This window comes from Marmota marmota, unplaced genomic scaffold (genome assembly GCF_001458135.2).
Source record: "Marmota marmota marmota unplaced genomic scaffold, marMar, whole genome shotgun sequence".
NCBI lineage: Eukaryota > Metazoa > Chordata > Mammalia > Rodentia > Sciuridae > Marmota > Marmota marmota.
Window position 1 is genome coordinate 3,539,228 of NW_025999894.1, and position 23,639 is coordinate 3,562,866.

Consider the following 23,639-nt stretch of genomic DNA (forward strand, 5'->3'; position numbering starts at 1 on the left):
TAAAACAGCAGAAATTTCTTCTTTTCTTTTTTTTTGGTACCAGGGATTGAACTCATGGGTGCTAAACCACTGAGCCACATCCCTAGCCCTCTTTATATTTTATTTTGAGACAGGGTCTTGCTATATTAGTGAGAGTCTTGCAAGGGTTCTGAGGCTGGCCTCAAACTTGCAGTCCTTGTGCCTCAGCCTCTCAAGTTGCTGGGACTACAGGCGTGCACCATAGCGGCACCTGGCTAACAGAAATGTATTCTGACTGCTCAGGAGGCTGGATATTTGGATCAAGCCACAGGACAGTGGCTTCCACTGGGAAGAAAGTTTTCTTGCCTTTCCCTGTTTCATCTGGTCCCTGTGTTCCTCGCCTTCTGGAAGCGGCTCTCCATGCTCTGCCTCCATCTTTATTTGACCTTTATTCCAGTGTATGCATCTAGGTCCAGATTTCCTCCTATTTTTTTGAGGATCTCAGTCACCTTGGATTGGGGCCCACTATAATGACTTCAATTTCCTTCAGTCACATCTACAGACATTTTTTTCCCCAAATAAGGTCATATTCACAGGGTACGAGAAGTTAGGGGAACCCCTATCCATCCCATCATAGATGGGGAGAGCCAAGAGAGACTCCACAATATCCTTGGAAAAGAGTCGAGAAATGCAGCAAAATGAAGGAAGAATTTACTTTCATTGTCTTACAAAATATCTTAAAAAAAATATGGTTGAACTTTAAGTTTATTTCAGCCATCCTAAAGTGGTTATATAATCCTGGACACAAGCACTTATTTTTCTGCTTACTGTTTGGATCTTTCATCCTTTTTAAGATGTGTCTTTTGGACTGTGCTTCTGTGATTTCTGTAACTAGTGGAAGTTGATTAGGTGTCAGCAAGCCATCTTAGTAGGGGTAATTAAATGGGACAACACCTTTCAAAAAGAGGAAGGAGAAGATCAAATAAAAAGGGGAAATAAAAGGAACCATGACCCGTGGATGGGGGAAAGGTAGGAGACATGAAGCATTCTCCAAAATAGTTATCCTATAAAGAGGGAGAAAATTGGGATCTGGGTATTGACGCACAAGCTCATGACTCAGATTTTCTTCCATAACTTTTTCTTGCGCCCCAGACAGCTCTCGGGTTCTGAAGCTTCCTCTATATTTTCCAGACTTTCAAGCCTAAAGAGAAATAACAATAGTAACATTTGCATTTACTTAAGACTTTGGAAAAAAACAAAGTGAAAATAAAAGTAACCTTCAAGGAGCGTCTAAATGGAACTACTGACTCAAATCTCTTGGCCTAGACTGTGCTTTGGTCCTCATTTTCATGGTAGCAAGAGAAATATTTTCAGGCAGTGCAGGGTGGGGAAGTTGGGAAGGTGCAACTACCAATAAAATCTGTCTCTAAGAGAAAGTATCTTCCTGTTGAAAGATAATCGCTCAGTGTTACATTTATCCATTTGAGAAAGTTGAGGAAGTTGAAAGACCCTGAGCTGCTAAGAATGAGTGGACCTATGTATTTATAGGGATGCTTTTCATATTGCAGGGATGGACTGGTGAAATATTTAAATGATCACCAACATCCATTGCACCTACTTCTGAGTCAACGAAGAAAGAAGCTGGAGAAATACAGCCACCAGGAAAAATGAGAGAAATGGCAACATACATTTACCGAACTTTTGAGCTCAAAATGAGTTTGAGTTGGTACATTCGAGGAGGTTGGTATTCATTATACCACTATCCTGCACTGGTACAAAACAATTTTAGACAGTGACATAGAGTCACATTTGGAAGTCAATGCACAGTGGGCAAGCCGTGCTTACATTTGCTGTGCTGGGGTTGGTAGTCCTGGGAAATGGCAGGGACTGCTGTTCTTCAGATTCTTTATTGCAGAACCAGAGAACGTGTCCCTCTGGGACAAATTGGCAGCATTGAGTACTTTTTTACAATCGATTTCGTAAAGAGCAGAAAGACTAAATTATAATTAAATTTATCAAGCTTTAACATATTGGCTGGTCATTAAATTTCTGAAAAAGGTAAGAGGCCTTGAAAATAAGCATTTTTTAATGTATTTTTGACTCATCTTATGGAAGCTTCTAAATAATTTCTGCATTTTTGTATGTTTGCTTTATTCACAAAATAACTCGATTTATAAGTCTTTGGGAAGGAAATTACAGTACAGAAAATGTATTTGTGTAATGAGTCTGTTAAACTCTATTAAGCACCATACTGTGCTGTTTCTTGAAGAAGCTGAGTGTACAAATGGATGCATAAACTCTGCAGCAATCTCCTGAGAAGTCCAACTACAACCTTGGTAGCACTCAGCCTCAAGTGGTCAGAACTTGGTCAGTGATTGTTAGCTTCCTCATTTTGGTCCCAACTTCGAACTCTGAACCCACCAGACAAAGAAATCATGCTCTCTGAACCCAACACATAAGAGGCTCTGCTTCTGGTCAGCCCAACTCCAGCTGCCCACATCAGCCACTTCTGATCAGAGCACACCTGCATGCTCCCGGTTGGCCTCTGTAAAGTTGTTTCCACTCCTCTGCCTGCCTTCCAGTTTCTGACAAATGAAAGTAACTTACCTGGCTCCCTGGCTGAATTGAGGTCTGAATTAATAAGCTCTCTGTTTTTCATTTATGTGGTGTTTTTGCTTCTCCTCAAAGACTTTATTATGTTCTCTATACAGATGCCATTAAATGGCAAGAGTAGCCCTGCCAGAGGAAGAAACTCACCAAGACCCACCGAATATCGCCTGTGGCAACTATGATTTGCAAAGCCAGAAAAATGGCTGTAACTGGTTCAAACTAGCGTCAAGATTCTTTGAACTAGCTCAGGTTTCTGATGATTTGATGTTTATATTACTCAGTCCTCTTTCCAGGTCGTTCCAGCAAGAATTGTATTGATATGACTCTGATATAGGTAGCTATTCTCTTTGTGGATCTATCAGAAGTAACATGACATTTGTCTGTAGATAGATTAAAGTGACTCTGTTTCTTTAAGGTCGGTTTCACCTCTACTGAGAATTGTGTGTTCTCTGATGTTACATGGTTTCTATTCAAATCCTGCCAATAACTTTTATTCATTATGTGACTTTTTAATAGCATATTAACATGTTTAATTATTATTTTGCTTGTTTAAAAATTGCTATGATGGGCCAGGTGTGTTGGCACATATCTATAATCCCAGCAGTTCGGGAGAGGCTGAGGCAGGAGGATCTCAAATTCATATGAAATAAGTGTATGTTGAGAAATCGTCCCAGGTGTTCCCTTCTCCATTATTATCTGCCTTAGTGAGGCCCCAAGGAACTTGGCAAGACCCTATCTCAAAATTTAAAAATCAAAAAAAAAAAAGAGCTGGGGATGTGGCTCAGTGGTTAAGCACCCCTGGCTTCAATTCCTGGTGCTCCTCTCCTGAATTGCGATGATGGGGTTAATACCTTATAGATTGTTTAAGAACTAAAACAGATAATTCCTGTAAACCAATTACCGAAGTTCTAATGTGTACTAGTTTCTCAGTGACTAATACCTACTATTATTATTACATCAAAATCAGTGTTTACCTTCTTAAATGAAAAATCTTTTGTACATTTGCTGTGACAACATAGCATTCAGAGCCAAGATTTGGAGATTGCTGGTAACTTGATAATTTTTTCAGATGTTATTAGGTATCAGATAAGCTAAAAGAAACTATGTGCATTAAGTGACAAGGGAAATTTAGGTTCTATCTGCATAATTCAGGGGCTGGCAACCATCCACTGGGCTGTAAATCAAACCTCTCAGAACTCACAGGGTTTGGTATCAGACAATCAGGACTGTTTTGACTTCAGCTTTCTTGGTTGAGCAGGTTACAGCTGGTAAGGTGGTCAAGGTTTTCAGACATGGATTTTACTTTTTGGAGGGTAGACAAATCTATATTTAAAATACAATACTCTAGAAGCATGGAAAGATAGGAGACTCAGCCGAGCCAAGAGGTAGCAGCGTGTCCTAATATATTTAATGCTCCCTCTTTTCTTGGCGATCCCACTAGAATTAAAGAGACCATCAGACATGGTGAAATATTTATTGGGTAGATGTGATGTGTGCACATTTAATTTCTGAATAAAATAAAGGAAAAATTCCTGGGTGTTTTTGGGTAGACTTCCGTTGATGTGATCACAGATACAGAGTTAGCCACTGGAGACGTGAGCTCACTGGGGTGGGTGGGGGCGTGGGGGATTCTTTCCTTTGACTAAATTACGGATCTCCCCACAAAGCGCTGCCGGGGTGGCACAGCCAGTGTGCTCCTGTCTCCTCACTGATGTCAGAGATCTGCACCGGGAGGTCTCCAGAAAATGTTGCTGGAACAAATGTCTTGAGGGAATTTCACTGTTTTTGTCATGAAGGCCATTTAGTGGTCAAACTGGAAACCAAGAATGGAATAAGTTACCTTGTTAACATTCTTAAATCAAAAAGTGTTTATTTTGCCTGGTGGGTCTCCAACAGAAAGGACAGCAGCAGATAATAATGGAGAAGGGAACACCTGGGACGATTTCTCAACATACACTTATTGCATTAGGCTCTTAGGAACTGTTCCTAAGCACGAGCCCCCATGGAAACATTTTTTTTTTCCTACGTCCCGACAGTGACTGTTTCAAATATTTTCCATTCTCTTTAAGTTTCTACTCCTGTCTCTTCTCCCCATTACCCTTTCTACATAACAGCAAATTGACTTCTGAAACGTCTTGCCCTTTGACCTACAGACCCGATGGCATCCATACCCATCCTTGTCTTGAAATCATCTTTGACTTTTTTCCATCTCATCCCAGTCTTTCCCCATTTTCTCCACTCAGCTCTGCCATCTCCTTTCCTTACGCCTTTCTTCCCAAATGGATTGCAGATTATTGCAGATTCTGACTCCCATGCCATGTATCTCTTGAGTTCGTTCCTGTCCTTTACCTCCTTAACACCCTCCCTGTCTTTCCTCTGGCCAATTCATTCTCACTAGCAGAACCCGATTCCTCAATGCCCATCTTGAATGCTGTAGGTTCATGCTAATCAGATGGTGTGAGTCTCCTGGGCAAAGCCTCTTTCACAGTCCCTCAGAATAATCCACATGTTTTGCGATGATGATTTTGTTGTTCTCTGCTAGCTCTGTCTCCTAGTCTCCCCCTCTGAAACCCAAGATAGAGCCAAGTATGCATTTCGATTTTTCCTGCTAACTCGTTTTCAGTGGTATCACAATTGGCCTCCACCAGTTTCATTCAGCAGGAATAGAGCAAGGGTGTAAATTGTACCCTTGGGGAAAATGTGACTCAGCAAGTAACTACTGTAGAGCGGATTCGCTGGCGGACAAAAACAAACATGTCCAACGCTTCTAAGAAACTAGGAGGCTCCCAGAGAATAGAAAAGGCTAGAATGAAAAGAGGCTTACTCATTAGTTGAGTTTTAAGTTAAATATTTTTAGAGTTTCTGCAATTCATGATAAGGGCTTAAGTGCTTACGGATTATATGAAAGCATTTTAAGACTTTAAAATAAATCATTTTGCAGCATCACTCTTAATAAGTCAGCAATTTAAATGCAGTTTCTTTTTTTCTTCTATACCAAAAGTTTCAATAATGAATCAGTGGTTGCTTCCAAACATAATTTTAAGGGAATGTACAATGATGTATTGACCACCCAATTTTATTTCTAGCACTGACACCAAAGGACAATTTATTTTTTTCTGACCCAAATATTAGAAGTGAGAGGCTTCCTTGTTATTTTGTATACTTACAGATTTACTACATTCAGAGTAACTTTGAAGTAGAATTTTGAGTGGAACCTGGGGTGTCTCTGGACTGGTCAAGCAGCACTCCTCTAATTATAAATTAAGAGATATTGCATCTTAAAAGAGGCATTTAGGAAACCACCAGAACGTTGAGCAAACTCTAAGGCATGATTTTTAATACAACACTGTGCCAACATTGCTTTGCACCAGCTCACAAGGTCCAACTGAGCACACCTCTCAACTCTTACCATACTGATACCTCACGTCAGTGGCTTGAAATAGCCATGATTGGAACAGACGCCACAGGAATTGGGGTTCTACAAATCAGACATTTATATCTTTCTAACAGAGTTGTTATCAGCAGGCCACTGTTGACGAATAAGTTGACCAAGTGTCCAGCAGTCCTGGTTAGTAGTATGGTCCTGTTAACTCAGAATTATTACATTTGCCCTGCTCTTTTCACTATCAACAGTGACAGATTAAATGATTGTTATGTTACTGGAAATAATTGCAGCCTTTGGGGAGTTTTCAGCAGCAGAAGTGAAGACTAAGTTAGAAGGCAACTGAGCACACCTCTCTTTGTCTGAAGAAATGGCTGTTGGGAGTGGGATGAGACTTGTTTTACGGAGCTTCAGGGCACAGCTTGAGTATGGAAAAGTCTTGTGAAACCTACAGACACATTTTTATCTAAGTTGAGGAAAAGACTTCCTCTGTGGTTATGTGGAGTTATCCTAAAGTAGGAACAGATTGCATGGGGATCATTAAGGTCCTGGTTCATGATGAAGCAGAATGACAGGAAAGAGCTGAGAGCCATTGGAAGGGATGCTGCTAGAGAGAGCATTAGACAGTCGCTCTTGCCGTATACTTCCCTCTGCTGATTCAGATCACTGTTGAATCTTCTCATAACACTATTTGATTCAGTCCCTTTTGCAATTCTCAGAAGGACTTGCCTGGCAGTGTGCATGTTGTAGAGTAGGTACAACAAGCAGCTGAAAACATAATTCATTCAAATTCAGAAGAAAAAAAATTCAAACAGAAACTTCTATAATGCTTCACTGTTCTGTTCCAAAATTAAATGATTTTCATTAACTTGAGAAGAACTCACTCACTATCAATCTATTTATGGCTTTGGATTTTGAAATCTGTTAGGATAATCTACTTTATCACAGTTTGGCCAAAGAAAGGAAGAGATGTCAGAAAGATTCTAATAACTTTAGGATCTTAAGTAGTGGAGGAGACTTCCAGGAGGAACACACTGTTTACTAGTGAGGACTTCAAAAGCTTCCTCTGTATTCCAAGGTAGCCAGACAGACAGAAAAACAGGAAGCCCTAACGTCCATCTACTGATAAGCATACACCGCATCTGCTGAGCTTGTCTAGGTCCTGTTCCTCTGACACCTACATTTCATCTTCTCAGAACCTTTATCCTCATCCACCATCCAGCAGGCATCTCTCTTTATGTTCTCCCACTAGGACTTATTCTACAAATACATAGATGGCATTTATTTTGGCCTCCTGCTGTTTTAAGTGCTTTACAAATATATTTCTGCTAAGAGCTCTATGAAATAGATATTTTTATTATTTCCCTTTTACAGGTTAGGGGATGGAGGCATAGATGACTAAATAAAATGGCTAGTGACAGGGTTCAAACTGACCCTGTGACACCCTATCTCATCTCTCTAAACCACTCTACCTCTGGACACTTTAAAGACAACATGAGGACAATTTAATCCCACACATTTAATGGGATTCTCAGGAAAAACAATGTCTGCACTACTCCCTCCATGGAAATGTGCTTTGACTCTCCCTCTTTCCCCAGAACCTGGCTTCTACTCATAAGCATAGATCTTCATAAGTGAAGCCACAGATCCCCAGCAAAGTCAATGTCACAAGCATGGCATGCATTTTACACACACACCCTCTTTTTAGAGAATCCAAATTCTAAATAATAAGAATAATTCAAGTAATCCAATTATTTAGTATTGTATTTTATGAAAGAAATTGCATTTGTACATTTTGAGAATCCATATTCTAGTCTAGATACCACTCAACAAGAATAAAACTCGCCTACCAGAATAGTGATTCTTAAGCTGGGGCCACTTTGCATACCAGGGGATATTTGGCAATGTCTGATCCTAGTTTGGGCTGTCACTGCTGGGGACAGGTGGGGGTTCCACTCACATCACATGGGAAGGCTGCCAAATATCCTGCAAGCACAAGACATCTTCACACAACCAAGAATTATCTGGTCCAAATGCCAAGGTCAGCAAGCACAGGTCTAACATACTGTGCATTTAAATGGATTCTGTGGAGGGCAGCTTCTGCCCCTTTAAACAGTGCTCTCAAAGCTGTCTGAAAGCTTTATGCATACACAATCATATCACCTACCATCTATTATTTATGCCCATCTATTATATTAAATAGACTCAATTTATCTGTTTTGTGTTTCATTTTTCTGTTGTGATTTATGAAGGACTTAGGCCTGTAAACTATTCCTAATATGAATAGCACTTTTAAGGTAAATATTTATAGATAATGATCTCTTTAGTGATATGCTATTCACTCACTCATTCATATATTTTTCTTTCCAAGAAATAGGTATTGGGCATAAGTTATACATCAAACAATGTTCTTGGTGAACTAGTAGCTTAGTGATAAGCTATGATTAGTTACTGGATTAATATCATAATTATTTAAAAAATGTTTTAATTAATTAAATATTATAAAATATTAATTAAATATTTTAATTAATATTTCCTGAAAAGTTATTATAGGGTGTATACTTTCTATAGTTCATTGTTTTCTATAATTATAAAAAACAATGTTTTATTTAAGAAGAAATTTTTTCATGGTATGGGAAAAAATCAGAGAAAAATAGAGAATCATCAATTGAATTATTCATTCTTCACAGAATTATTCGAATCTGGTGGTTAGTGGCATCACATGCACAAAGACCATTAGAAGTTGTTCCAATAACAGTGTCTACTCTTTCCCCAGGATTTTGCAATGAAACCAGGAGACTAAAAAGGGATCCCTTTGTGTGTTTACCCAAAGTACTTATTTTTAATAGAAAAAAAACACACAGGAGTAATCTCAGGACATTTACTTCATTAAAAAGTTAATCAGCTTGCAACACCTTGTGTGACCCACTGTAACATCTCACGTTAATTCAAAACAAGCAACACTTTCCCTGAAAAATAAGCCTCCTTGGATCCTCCCATCTTTTTCCTCTGTCAGTTTTCTACTTCATGTATCAGCAGAACTCCCTGCATGTTGGATGCATGCTCTATCCCCTTTCTTCTATACTATTCAGTTGTCCTTGGCCTAATTAGTCATTTATTTCCAAAACTCTGTTGTGACATCTTTCATCAAGGTCACCGGTAACATCACATTGCCAAATCAAATGGTCAAGTCTTGGTTCTCTCTTCTACTAATCCTAGTATCCAACATCCAGTGATTACTCCTTTTTTGGTACAACTCCACTTTATTTCACGTCTCATCTCATCGTTTGCCTTTGACTAAGCGATTCTCCCTCTCAGTCTCATCTTTCCAACCTCAACCTGGGCTGCTCCAGGCTTTAGTTATTGTATAAACTCCTCTATGTTCATGGTTTCCAATTCCGTACAGATATCTGAAAATTTGTAATCACATACCTTCATTCTGGGATTCTCCCCTGAAGCCCAGATTAATATGATGTCAACTCAACGTTTTCATTTGGTTTTCAGAAGCCCTACTAAAGGTACTACTGCAACACATCAATTAATGAATCTTCTGCTCCAAATTCCTCCCTTTCCCATTGTCTTGGTAAATGGCACCAACATTCACCCAGGTCCTTAAAAATGTCAACATTTTCATGTCTAGTTCATTCCAAACTGCAAGACCTCCTAAGTACATAAAGAATGGACATTGGACGAGTAATGTATTCTCTCTCTCTCATCTCAAACTCAGAGGAAGTAAGCAAACAAGCTGTAAAGCAAAATCAGTTTCTCAAGAACATCTAAACTTTGCCCTTGGAATCACTATGGGGGTTGACGATCTTTCTAGGGTCACACATTTCCTTGGAACCCAAATGAAACACCGTTGGGCAAGATGCTGTTTACCTTCGGGGTAAGATTACATTGTCAGACAGGGTGTGTGTTTGCATAGAGAAATCTTTACTGTATCAGTAACAGAGCACCTAAACTTAAGAAGAACACAGTTTGGAAGCAGCACCTGAGCCCTGGAGGTATTTGCAAAAGATCCAGCTTTCTGGGTCTTTGAAAGTCTAAGGGCGATTTGTGGTCACTTGGTGATTCTTGTGGGAGATTCTTGCTATTGAACAGGCTCACAGAGGTGTGATCAAGAGACAAAGAGGTGTGGAGGAAGGAGAGTGCTCCCTAATCCTCATTGCCGTCAGCCACCATTGGCAAGCCTACCTAGTGTGAGTAGGCATGGGAACCAGTTAAAGAAAGTGTCGATTCACTGGAGTGAAGCCGAGAACTCAGTGGCCTTTGTCTGTCCGTGAATGTGTCCGGAAAGGCAAAGAAGAGCGAGATTCTCCTGTGCGGTTTCTCATCTCCATGGTGGTAGGTGCTGACAGCTTCAGAGGGGGGCACTAAAAGAACCCCAGCCCCCTGAGCTGCGCTGCTCTTACAGGATGAAAAGGACGCGGGGCTTGGATCCGAAGCTCGTTATCTGTCGCTAAGGTAAGACTGAGCAAGGAGCACAAAGGCAGCCCATCCTGAACTAATTACTCACGGGCTCTCTTGAGCTGGGTCTTTCTGTGGATGTGCTGCTAAGAGGCACGTTTTCGGAGCTTCCTTGGACTCTGTAGTCATGCTTTATAGCTGCACAGACTGGGAAAGTTTTTCTTTCTCTTGTGTCATCTCCAGGGAGCTGAAACAAACAGATTAAATAGGAGAGTGTCACTGATTGACCCGTTTAGGGAATGAATGTTCAGAGAAAGAGATGAAAGGATGAGGACTTAGCCGGATGGACCTGAAGGACTGACTGACATAGGGCAGTGTGGGCTTGGTGGAGCCTTAGCCTCCTGTGGAAACTGTCTCCTTGCGTGCCCGGGTCGCTCTTCCATTTCTGCAAAGTGACAACCAAGGGCATTGAGAATTTAAAACTGTGTGGTGAAGTGAGCTTCCATGGATTTGTAATTAATTGCATCTTCATAACTAAAACTACCAAGAGAAATACCAAAAAGATGCTTGGTAAAAACACCTGCTGAAAGGTAGCTTCATTAAAACCATAAGCTTCTCACCTTGTAACTTTGACTGTTGCTTAGGAGCAAATGGCATTGGCCATGGCCGCCGCCTTCAGGTTTCCATTTCACCAGAGGTGGCACAGGTGGGGGGAATCCAGTTTGTCTCTGGAAGTTCTAAGTTCCATGTAACTGCATGGCCAAGGCTAACCTTAAATGCCTCACTTATGAAAAACTGCGATTATTTCCTTTGAAAAGACCCTTTATGTCCTGCTTTTATTTCCAATGAGCCCTGGAATAAACTTGAGAGGAAGTTAGGAGCAATGTCCCCAGTTCTGAAAGTTTCTGAAAACGCAAAAGGTAGAGCCCAATGGGCCACTCGTGAGCAGTGTGACCTTTCCGGGTTACTTAGCTTCTCTCTGCCTCCTTGACAACAGCCTTCAATAGAATCAGTCTCTTAGATATTATTTAATCTCTTTTGATATGATACCTGGCACACAGGGAGCACAAACTCAATGGAGACCATTTTTATTAGCTCCTTTTTATAGAGGAAGGAGACTCTGATAGAGAGCAAAAGTGGTTTAATAGCCAGGCTCAGGGTAATATCTCAGATGGCTCAGTTCCAAGGAACACAGGTCTGGTTCTCCAGTTTAAGAAAATACAAGCCAATTGCAATTCTGTCATGAGGAAGGTGGAATACAGTTGCAATATCCAAGGGAGTTTTGGCTATTTACAGCAGCCCAGCTCTGCTTCTGCTCTGGTGTTCTGGCCAGCAATAACCAGCTTTTAGCTTTTTGACATTCATAAGGCATCCCTGGCCTCATCCTCTGATGAGTATTGTGTCTGCAGCCAATGTCAGGGATGATGGCATGTTAGGATGGGCTGGCTTGAAGGGCCATGGAGATCAAAAAGAGTCAAGGCCAAGGACATTTTGCTATGTGTACACAGTATGTAAGAAGTACAGATCAGTCATTTCACATTCTGATCTTTTAAATTCTGCTATATCCAAGCATGTGCTTTAAAGTGTGCTAAAGTGCTCTGTGGTCTCACCCACCATTGTCACTGTCTCTGCTCCAAGTCAGCCAAGGTAGATGTTTCCACTTTGTCCCAGTGCTTAAGCTTTAGGTGAAAACTATAGACACAGACAGGACATCTATCATTTTATAATGCTATCTGATTTACTTCTCGTAATTACCTCATTTTTTTTTCAGAGTCTGAGTTTGCATAGATAAATGGTGGAGATGAAATTCAAAATTGGTCTGTATTTCACAGACCAATTAGGTCTTAATGATTATGGTAAAGGCATCATTTGGTTTGCAAAAATCCTAAATAATATATTTGGAATAACAAGTTGTGAGAAGAACCAGAAAAAGGGCCTCACAGGATGCAGATATTCAAAATCTGAATCTGGTTCTTCTTCAAGAGGCCACACTCCCCGCATCACAGAGGGATCAGTAGAACCTTGGAACTCTGAGAGTCACTGGTCCGGAAACACCTAAGGTCCTTGGAGACTTCCCAGGAATGTACCCCAGCTTTTCTTTAATGGTTGATCAGAAAAATCCACTATCCAATCCAAAGTGCTTTTTGTTTGTTTTTAGTTTTAGCTATACAGAGAATTACAAAATAAAAATGAAAATGAGTTAGCTAAAATTACAAAAGTCAATATAATGAACCAAAACCCACATAGCATCAAAACATCGATTGGGACGATTTTCCTGTTGTCATGGCTGATATGTCTCATAATTCAGATTTTTTTTTAATTAGAAGATTCAAATGTCTTGACATTAATGAGACGATGAAGTCTTTCTGAAACAGTTTACTCTTAATCTTAGACTTTCACTGATATTCATCTCAAAATGTTGGAGAAAATGCTGTGTACTAGTTAATGAAAAATAATGTAAGATAAAACCATTTAACATCTTACAGTGCTAAAGGAGAACTCCAGCGTTATCTAGTTCAACTGCCTGATGATTTTGAAAAACCCTTCTGTAAATCCTTTAAGCTGATTATTATCCAAATTCACTGGGTGAAAGTTCTCAGTCTTCAATATTTTGGATCTGTTGTTTGAGACACTGATGGTAAAAACATCCTTGTGATACAGATATTAAATCTATATCCTCATAAGTTCTGTAAGCAGAACATAGTTCCACCCTCTGGGCATTGCAGAGCAAGGCCCAGTCTGTATTATGTGAATATATGGTGTCCCATTTTGTCAGGCAAGAGTGTCAGCCACTTGGAGTGAAGTCATGTTTTTCAAAACATGAAGTCTGTATTTCAAAACTTAGGTCTTAATGATTATGGTAAAGGCATCATTTGGTTTGCAAAAATCCTAAATAATATATTTGGAATAACAAGTTGTGAAAAGAACCAGAAAAAGGTTTTATTTATCTCAGCCCCTCTATATCACAGAAAAAGGAATATAGTTGGTGCTCAATAAAGGCTTAGAATATATAAGTTTGTATATTTAATAGTTTCTTCTTTTGTTCTTTTTATTGTATAATCTTCTACTTTTGTTCCTTCACCATTACTGTGAATTCTCTTAAAAATAAGAGATCCAGAATCAACCATTACCCTACAGATCTGAAATATCTCCAATTAAACAAAACTTTATTACTTTCATTTGAAATTCTCTGTGGATGGGAAACCATTTTCATTGAACCTTTGCTTTGATTTCCTGGGAAAGATGTCTTTTCACCCCATTTTCCAGTGCTCCCTCCTTCTCTGTTTGTCTTTGCTAGACTTTTGTGTTGGGCACAGATGGATTGACATTTGGCACCATGGGTTGCCCAGATTTCTCTGACCGTGAGCTTCCCCAGTCCCTGGAGCTGAGGGCATTTGATCTCACATGTAATCTTTGCTGCTCCAGGTTCTGAGAAGGGTCATTCCTAAGCTCTTACAAGTCCTAAGTAAGTGGGTCTAAAACGCATCTCAGGGGCCTCAGCCAGCATTTCTTGCATCTGGTTCTGTTCTGTAATTTTGACTCAGTCCCAGGGTCTCTTGAGGTCAAATCCAACCTTCACCCTGATTCTGCCTCCACTAGCTTCTTTCCTGATGAAAGTTTCCAACTTCAGTAATGGAACAAGATGAATTGTTCAGAGTCTTTTGTACCCAACATTTATTACCTGTTATGATTTGGATGTAGGTGTCCCCCAAAAGCTCCTGTGGAAACAATGCAAAAAGACTTAGAGGAGAAATGATCAGGTTGTGAGAGTCTTAACCCAATGAGTGAATTATTCCTTGGGTGGGGATTAACCGAGTGGTAACTGTAGGCAGGTAGAGTGTGACTGGAGGAGGTGGGTCATTGGGGGCATGGCTTTGGGTTATATATTTTGCATCTGGTCAGTGGAGTCTCTCTCTGGACTTCCTAATGATCCTGTGAGCTGCTTCCTTCTGCCATAATCTTCCACCATGATGTTCAGTCTCACTTCAGGCCCAAAGGAATGAAGCCAGCTGTCAATGGACCTCTGAAACCGTGAGCCACCAAATAAACTTTCCTCCTGTAAAATTGTTCTTGCTGGGTTTTTTAGTCACAACAGCAAAAAAGCCGTGTGACCCTGAGGAAATTTACCAAACTAGTTAAGCACCAATTCTTTGACTGTAAATATAATGGGGATAATATTGACACCTAAATAGAGGAGAATTAAGCAAATTCCTGGGTGTTAAGTACCTGGCATTTAGGAATCCCTTCTTCTTGGCTGAGGACTGTGTTTGATACTCATACTTCCCTGGTCTGAGCATCCTGAGCCCCAACAGCATCCCCGGGGCCCAGTAACTTTTTGCTGAGCCTCTTGGATGCAGTGTTTACCTACCTACATACTGGCCGTACTCACTTCTCAATTCCCAAATCTGTATCTCTCCTTCCTTCTTGTCCCTTATTCCTTTATCTGTTAAACTGATTAACCAAAGTCCTGACACTCTTTCCTCCCTTCAGCATCCTGGTCAGTGCTGCGGAGGTCTTTCCAGACTGAGAGACTCAAAGTGAGGGTTGTCTTCCATCTACAAGGTCAGGAGACAACCTATCCTCCAAAGTGAAGACACTCCAAGTGCCTGAAAATTATGGCCTGTAATTATAACAGATGCTCTTTCAGTGTAGCACATCTTTGGAAATGAGGAGGAAGATGTGCTTTTTGAGGTTCTGAATGAATTTCAGGTTTTACTTATATATTTATTTTTAATTGACACATAAAATATACATTTATCATGCATAATCTATTGTTTGAAATATGATATACTGTGGCAGGGCATTACCTCACGTTTTCATCTTTCTTTTTTTGTGTGTGAGGAGAAAACTCAAAAGCTACCTTCTTAGCAGTTTTCAAGAGTAAATCACATTTTTTCATCATCACTCAGCTGCACAGTACATCTCTAGAAGTGGCTCTTCTTATCCCATAAATTTATTTCTCTATCTAAATGAAATACTTTTATCTTTGGAAGGACACCAACTCAGGTATTCATTCATGTCTGATTTTACCTGACAAAGGACGCTCCTCCTTCACCTGTTAGGGCATGAAATTCTTTCTCTTTGTTGTCCACCATCATCGTCCCCGTCCTCCCCATATCTACCATCACAGTGGCAATAATCAGCAGGTAAATGCTGGTGGCCGTTTGAGAGAGCTCTAGAGAAGAGTGAACTAGCTTTCTTTTAAACCTCTGAGGAAATGACCTTGGGCTATGCACAAACAACCAAGGACATGTATAGAGCAGAGACTGGAATGTGGACCCTTTAACTCACTGATCAGGAACACGACTTACATACCTACACACACACACATTCACACTCACATGCACATGCGCACACACTACTTTCTAGCATTGAGTCCTTATGATTCAGCTAATTCTTCCCTAAGCATAAAGCTTCTCACTGCAGAAGGAATCAATACCAAGATAATTCTGTGTACTTTGACCCATGCAGGAGGGAGCTTTATTCTTCCTGATTTCCTGAGGACCTGCTGAATTGTTTTCCCCTATGTGTTAAAGCTTATTGGGATAATTACAAAGGGTATCCAGAGACAAAAGGTCCTCCCACTGGTCCACCCACAGGCCATATAATGCCACGATTGGAAGCATTATCCATGAAAAGGCAGGTCCCAGTTAGCTCTCATGGAGAGAATCCCTTTCGTGTCTGTTTATTTCTTTGCTGCTATTGCAGATTCTAGATGGTTTAATCTGGTGGGTTTTGCTGCTCGACAGTTAGCTGTACTTGTGTACACTGGCATGTATATCAAAGGCTGAATTTATGAGTAGACAAAGAAGACACAGCTCAGGAAAGCTGGAGAGTCACCCCAGAATGTTGAAATACCTCCCTACAACCTGGTATCTGGAGTTAGAAGCATAATATATAATCTTCTAGATTTTAGAAACCTGGTGAAAGTCTTGTACACAAAAGATAAGCGCATCCACAGGTGTGATATTGACTTTTAAGCACCACTTACAATCTGGTTTCAGGGACCTGGGTTGCAATCTTAGAGCATAAAGTGAAATACTCTGCCACCTGGCTTGTTAAGTTGCGAGACATGAAAGATGTGATAAAACCTGCCTTTCAGGATTGCTGTTACGATTAGTGATCATTGGAGATTGATATGGCACCAAGCTCCTGAAAGAAGAGGTGGAGCTGGGCAGAGGGGGAGGTGTCACTAAAAGTGGAAGCTGGGAATGTGTAGAGAAAGATTGGAGAGCGTCCCCAACTGCTCTTGGGTTGGACCTTCACGGTCATGCCATATTGCTACTTGGCTGTACTTTTGTGACTTCCTGGCAGTCAAGGCCTAGATAGTTCAGATTTTTGATAAGTGCTGTTCTGTTGAACTGAAAGTGAAATCTCCTTAGGAAAAGGACTGGGGCAGTCTGCCCACAGACAGGCAAGGTCACAGTTCCCAGTGTGTTGCATTGGGAGCAGAAGTCCTGAAAGGCCTTGCTCAGGAGAGGAGGTAGAGGCCTGCTCTGCGTGACTGGCACATGTAAGCTGTTGCCATGCTTGGGCAAGCCTGGACCCAAAGCTCCAGAACCAAATGGAAGCCTGAGGGGATTGGAGGGTAATGGCCTGGGCCTTGGGCTTCTTTGGTTCTCATGAGATTTTGCTGCCATTTAGCCAAATATGAATGACTAACAGGGAAAGTATTTCCTTAACCTATTATGTCTCTTCTCTAAAGTGTTTCTGTATATGGGAGCTGGCACAGGAACACTCACAAGTGGTTGAAAATCTGTCTTTGAGGATTGGTTTCTAATGTTTTTTTTCAATGAGGGCATCCAGTCTATCTTTCCATTGGCAATTTACATGAGATTTGGGAATTTGGATTCTCATGAAGTTTACCCTTCTAAATTAAAGAGCCAACATTTCTTCGCCTGGTCCTAAATTCTACAAATGGAAAATGAACCTTTAGTTCATAGAATCATCTTTCCATAAATATTTAAAATGCCTACTATACTCCCAAATCTCATCTGTTGAATTAATCTTTCATAAATAATATCTACCACATGCAGGTGGAAGATGGTATTTCAATTAGCATGAAGCAAGACATAATTTTATTAGCATATTAGCAGAGAAATATTTGTGTCATATCTGTCTCCCCTTCTTCAATCATCGAAGCAGGTCACGCTTTATAGTTAAGATTACTATGAATAAACTTCTAAAAATCAGTAGCTAAAAATTATTAAATTTTCAAGATATGTTAGACATCTTTCCGTAGCTAACTGTGTATGTTCTTGACTAAGGGAGAATTTGTTATTGTTTGTGAGATACCTATTTGTTCAAGCCACATGCTACTCAGATGTTCCTAGGGTCATTGTCCACAGGATGAATTAACCCAAGGAATTATTTTAAGTTTCCCAACTGCCTTTTATTTAATGACCTAGAATGTTTCTTTTGATTGCATCTGTTGCATCTGGAGCTTGAATTCAGATAAGAAAAAATTATTTTGAATAACCTGGGATATACGTTCATGGGACATTTTTTCGAAGCCTAGGATTTATTCCAAATGCAATTAGACTTCTCATTACTATCTTTCATGGCTTATCTATGAGCCTGAATTTCCTTCATTGGCCTAGAAAATAGGTATTAACCACAAAAGCAGAGTGGTGGGAAACACCTTCGACTCTTACATGTTGGCAACGGCCTCAAACTCGGCTGCCATTCTTTAGATCTAGCAGCATCCATCGCTGTTGGTACTATTCTAGCACAAAGGTCACCCTCCTCAGAGGGCTGCCATGGCAGAGCGTCTGTGGTCAAGTTGGAAAGAGTGAGCTTCTTACGGACAGTAATAGTCCTCAAAATCCTTAGTCACAATCCTCAAAATACCTCAGATGTAGTTAACTATTGATTGAATGAAAGAATATGCATAAACCATTTCCATGATCTTTTCTAGATCATTGCAGGCATTTGGCTTATTTGGTTAAATGATATAAAAACTCTTAAGGTTGTTTTTCTGTTATTGTTATTATTATTATTATTACTATAATTATTATTATTATTTTGGTACTGGGGCTTGAACCCACGGGGCCATTACTACTGAGCTATACTCCAAGCCTTTGTTATTTTATTTCGAGACAGGGGCTCTTTAAGTTGCTGAGGATGGCTTCCAACTTGTGATCCTCCTGCCTCAGCCTCCAGAGTTTGCTGGGATTACAGTTAGGATCTACTGTGCCCAGTGCTTTAGAGACTCTTACTGGGAAGGTTTAAATATCTCAACATGAGATTGAAGGAAAAATATCCCCAAACTCAATTCCCCAGTGCCCCTCAAAAAGAATACTCAAGTCTGAGAAACGCTGGTATGGATCACTTCTGTTTTTAAGAAAGATATCACTGACTTGTTTTGTCTCTGTTTGTGCAGATTATCATAGAAAATGAAATCCAAACCTTCCAGATCAGAACAGTATGATTTACTCTTTTTCTTCAGCACCATAGTGAAAACAGAAGTGTAACTGGTAGAAAAAAAGCATAGGAAATTAAATGCATGGAAATTCAAGAGTCTATCAAACACACTAACTCCTATTACCTCCCTAAATCTCCTATTATCTGTAGCAAGTGGCAATGCTTCCTTACCAAGGGGTCTCAGGAATGTGCACAGTAATAGACAGCTCATCTCATGTGGTAGGCAATATTCAGCTGTAAGTGTTGCCTTAGAGGCAGTCTTCCTAGGAGAAACTTTTGTCTTGCATTCAAAGGCCTTCTCAATTCGTCTGTATCCACAGGGGATATGGGAATGGCGCCAGCAGTTGAGAACACTTGCTTTATTTTCCTCCCCAATAAAGATGTCCTGGGTTTTCATTCTGACAGCTTAAAACAGAAACTGAATCATTTAAAGGTCAAAGAAGTTGTAGACACTATCCAGGGAGTTCCTGGTCTGCGAGCAAATCACATCTGTGAGCTCAGTGATTCCCGGCAGATGGGACGGACTAATAAATAGACTCTCCGTCCTTTGCCAAAGAGGACAACTTGTAGGCCGCTCTCACAAATGGGAAAATAGCAACAGAGAGCTAGGCTTTGGACGTCTGTTGAAATGCCACAAATACCAAACTCTGAGAAGGTCAAAAGTCACGGTACATATGCTTTCCATAAATCACAATTGTTTTGGAGCGAACAAGTTCTGTTCAAACAAAGCCACTCCCAAAAGGCACTGTATGGGAGTTGATAAAGGTCAGTGGTAGGTAACCTGGCACTGAGAACCACCACAAAGAGCACTGTTGTCACTCTTGAGATAAACATGGGTGGCCAGTACCTGATTTCTATGCTTCATGGCACTTGAAGTTCTTCTAGGCAGCTTCCCGTAGGTTATGAAGGTCAAGGCAATTAGATACTAAGGTCTGGGAAATTGCTAACCTTATAATTAACAGTGGGGGAAAAATGATAGTTAACTCTCTTTCGTATGGATTTGATAATGCATCCCAAGTCCTGCAGAAGATGACCCCACTTTCAATTATTATTTGATTGAGAATGTACTCAAATCAACATGCACTATGATTGTATCTTTACTACACACCAGGCACGGTGAAGGAGGTTCATGTTATCCTCACAGCCATCTATAGATGTGCATTTTCAGACGAGCAAAGAGAAGTTCAAAGAGGCTGAATGACTTTTGCAAAAATGCCGGGTGTTTCCAGTGATCAAGCAAGCATCTGAACTCAAACTCACATCTGTCAGAATGCAGCCCGAATCCTTAAAACTTTAGGGTAGTAGATCTCCACCTTGAGGATGCACAAAAGTCAAATGATATCATCAAATCAGGATGATAGGGATGAAGCCCAAAGATCCACAAGCGTCCTGTGCTCCCCTAGGACTTGGAAGGAAGTTGTTAGAAGGCTATGCTTTATTTATTTATTTATTGAGAAAACAGAACAAGAAGTTTTATTACTTTGCCAGTAAAGGAGAAACACAGGGGAACTCCTGTCCCAGAGATTGTGATTCTGACCATCAAGGGAACAGGTTTTCTTTCTTTTTTTTTTTTAGAGGTGATTCAAATGCTACATTCTATGAGTTTTTGGTCTAGAGTTGTAGTTCACTTGTTAATTTGAGAGATAGTAATTTCTGAGATCTTCTGGTACCATCTTCAGGCCAAATTATTTCCTTCTTGTGGTGGGTGTGTGTTCAAGGACAGATAGTTCTGCCTATGGTGGGGAAGAAAGCTAATTCTGGGTGCCCACCCCACACCCGGACTAACAGATTAGGAACAGTAGAGATTAGGGAGGGTGAAGGAGATATTTTTAAAGCACTGCTTGTGGCATATCTATGTGAGGTAGCAGAGTATGAATATGTATTTATTTAGAAGTAGGTTAGGGCAGCTATTTAAGCCCATCTGCACTCTAATTCCACAACTGCCTCCTCAGAGTTCATCCATTTAAAGCACCATTTACCTTGGGTGTTAAAAGTTTGTCAGTGTAGGACCAAAGTCCTACAATTGCATGAAAGCACAATTTTTAACATTTTCTTTCCAACGTTATTAAAATATTAAGATAAAAATAAGATTCCTAAAACAGACTTTGCTGTACCAAGCCCCAAAGTGAAAGTGTTAGCATTTAATATGGTTTAGAATGAAGAAGGAACAAGAGAAGGCCCTGAGGGGGAAACCCCTAAGATGCCCAAACAGTTCTAGCCGGCATTCAACATCCCTGATTATCTCCCAACTGCTTTCATGATTTCTCCAATTGGTCTCTAGTGCCCAAATCTGATCCATCTCTGGGCTCCCTCTTTCCTCCACCCCCTTGTTTTAAATGAGATCTGGTTTTATTTAGATGAATTAAATGTCACTATATTTGTTTCTGTGAATTGTTCCAGCAAAAATTACAGCATCAATGTCTGACTTTCAACGTCTGTAAGACTGTCTGCCTCTCTGGGCTATTTATAGCTGCCTTTTAAAAGGTCTAATAAATGCTTTTAGATGGATATTGGTTTGTTTTCTCTTTACACAGCCTCTGAATTAGTATGCTTCAGAGTATCAACTGAAAATACCTGGTTTTGTTTTTGCAAAAGACATGTATGTGTATCGTAAAATTTTAGATATATCAAAAATGTGAATAGAAGAAAACTGAGGAAAAAATAACCACACCAATCTGAGAGGGCCACAATTAATAGTTTGTTGTATATCATTTGCATTTTCTCCATGGTTAAATATATTTAAACTTAAAATGTTTTAGTTTCAAGCTGTTTTATAGTAATGTTTTTATTTGCACTAACCAATGTTTTAAATTTTTCCTGTCATTCTTCCATTTCCTCACTTTTGATGATTACAGGGTAATTATGTCATTATACCATTGCCTATAAACCAATAGCATACTTCTGAGATGGTTAGCTGAGAACTACATTTTGTCACAGCCTTCCAATGTAGCCAAGACTTTGCACTCATCCATAGTAATTTTCTTAGAATATTTTTTTTTCAAGTGGAATTGCTGGATTTGAGGGTATACCAAATTCATAGACTATTATCACGTATAAGTAACTGATGTTTAGAAATATTTCAAATTAAATATGTGCATCTCCTACAGTTCAAATTAGGTATATATATATATATATATATATATATGACAGCAAAANATATATATATATATATATATATATATATATATATTTGAATATTTTTAAATGAAATTTTAATGTCATGCATTTGTATTTGAGAAGTCATATTTCTAATAATTCAGTTATAGATTTAACAAATGTAAACACTTTGTAGTGCCGGATACATATTATTATGATTTTCTTAAATTCCACATTTCCAGAGAGGTCTGCAGCATAGTTGGATGCAGTTCTCACACTGAGTCAGTCTCTACAAAGCTGCCAAATCCAAATGGATAGTATGAATTGTTTTTTTTTTTTTTTGAACTATCTATATACTGGCAACTACAGGTGGGGAAAGAGGACAAATGAAGGAAGGGAGAGCTGCATTTGGAATGCTGATTCTCTTACTGGAACTGATTCCCCTTGAGTATTAGTATCGTCTTTGTATTATTCAACCATTTATTCCTTCATTCCTTCAAAATATGATTAGGAAGCATCTACATGCTGCACATTATATTACCATAACATTACCATTATCAATAGCATGGATATAGTAGTAAGACAAGTGTGAACCTTTTCTCTCAGTGCTAACAATCTATTCCACGGAGCAAGATATCAATTCATCAATCATGCAGTTAGAGCAGGTTTGTCAAACTTTCCACTGAAGAGGCAGAGAATGTTTAAGGTAGTAAATACTTTAGGATTCGTAGACCACATGGTCTTTGTTACAACTACCCTACTTGTAGATATGTATGATGTAGGGAGAGAGGATTTCCCCTTATCCTCTGAGGTTTCAATAATTGAGTTTATGAAATAAACAGACAGCAGGGAGATTATTTCAAAACAAAAGAATATAAATGTATAATGGGCACTGGACACCACAGGAAAGAAGGGGAAATACCCGCAAAACCAGTGAGATGTGAAAACAAACACACTTGCTCCTAGGAGAGGAGTGAGAGGGTGGAAGGCATCTGAGGGGAGAGGAAATGACTTGGGTGAATGATGAGCAGGTCCCTAGGAGAAGAAGCGATCCTCTGTGACAAAGCTGGTGGGGTGTGGTGTGGACTTCCAGTCTCTTCCTTGTGAAATGAGTTAATCTTCCCTGACTGATAAAACTCCTGGGGAAAGAATTGATGACATTTGATTTTCTCTTGAAAGATCTACCTGTGAGCAAATACAGGGGACCCCAGGGGGCTTCTGTCTGCATCCACAAGTTCCCTCAGTTTGAAGTCTCCAGAATACTAAAGTGACAACTTTGGAGTGGCATTTCCTGAAATCCTTCAGTGTCAGCACATGGCCACAGACAATAGAAAAATTTTGATGGGAGGGTATTCTAATAAAACTTTATTTATAAAATAACCACTACAAGTCCCATTTGGCCTTCAGGTTGCAGTTTTCTAACCCCCGGGTCAATGAAAAAGAAGATGCAGTGGAGAGCTCTATCCATCACCAAACAGTGAGGAGAGTGGGAGAATGTACTCCAGGCAGACAGGCAGAGGTCAGATACATACAACCCAGAGGAGTACGGATTACACAAGGTATTTTAGATGCAGTGGGAAGACTTTGGAGGATTTTGAGCACAGAGGGGCAGGTTTTTATTTTGTTTTAAAAATAGAATAAAGTGCAGCAATGGCAAAAAGGAGAGACATGTTGGGAAGGTGTTGCTGTGGCCCACTGAAGATGTGGTCTATTGAAGATGGGATGGCTTTGCCAAGAGTGAGGGGCAGCCAGGTGACTACTC

The 23,639-nt window shown here is 39.9% G+C and overlaps 1 protein-coding gene across 3 annotated transcripts in view; it reads left to right on the forward strand.

Moving 5' to 3' along the window:
• Positions 1–1,500: 1,500 nt before the first annotated feature.
• Kcnj16 (potassium inwardly rectifying channel subfamily J member 16) overlaps positions 1,501–23,639 on the forward strand; it is a 33,191-nt gene continuing 11,052 nt past the window's right edge. Inside the window, exon 1 of one of the 3 annotated variants that reach the window (XM_048795574.1) lies at positions 1,501–1,698. The gene's annotated coding sequence lies outside the window, so the exon portion shown is untranslated. Of the gene's footprint in view, positions 1,699–9,889; positions 10,415–23,285; positions 23,437–23,639 lie in introns of those variants that run through there. The other 2 variants (XM_015503523.2, XM_048795580.1) reach the window with 2 other exon arrangements.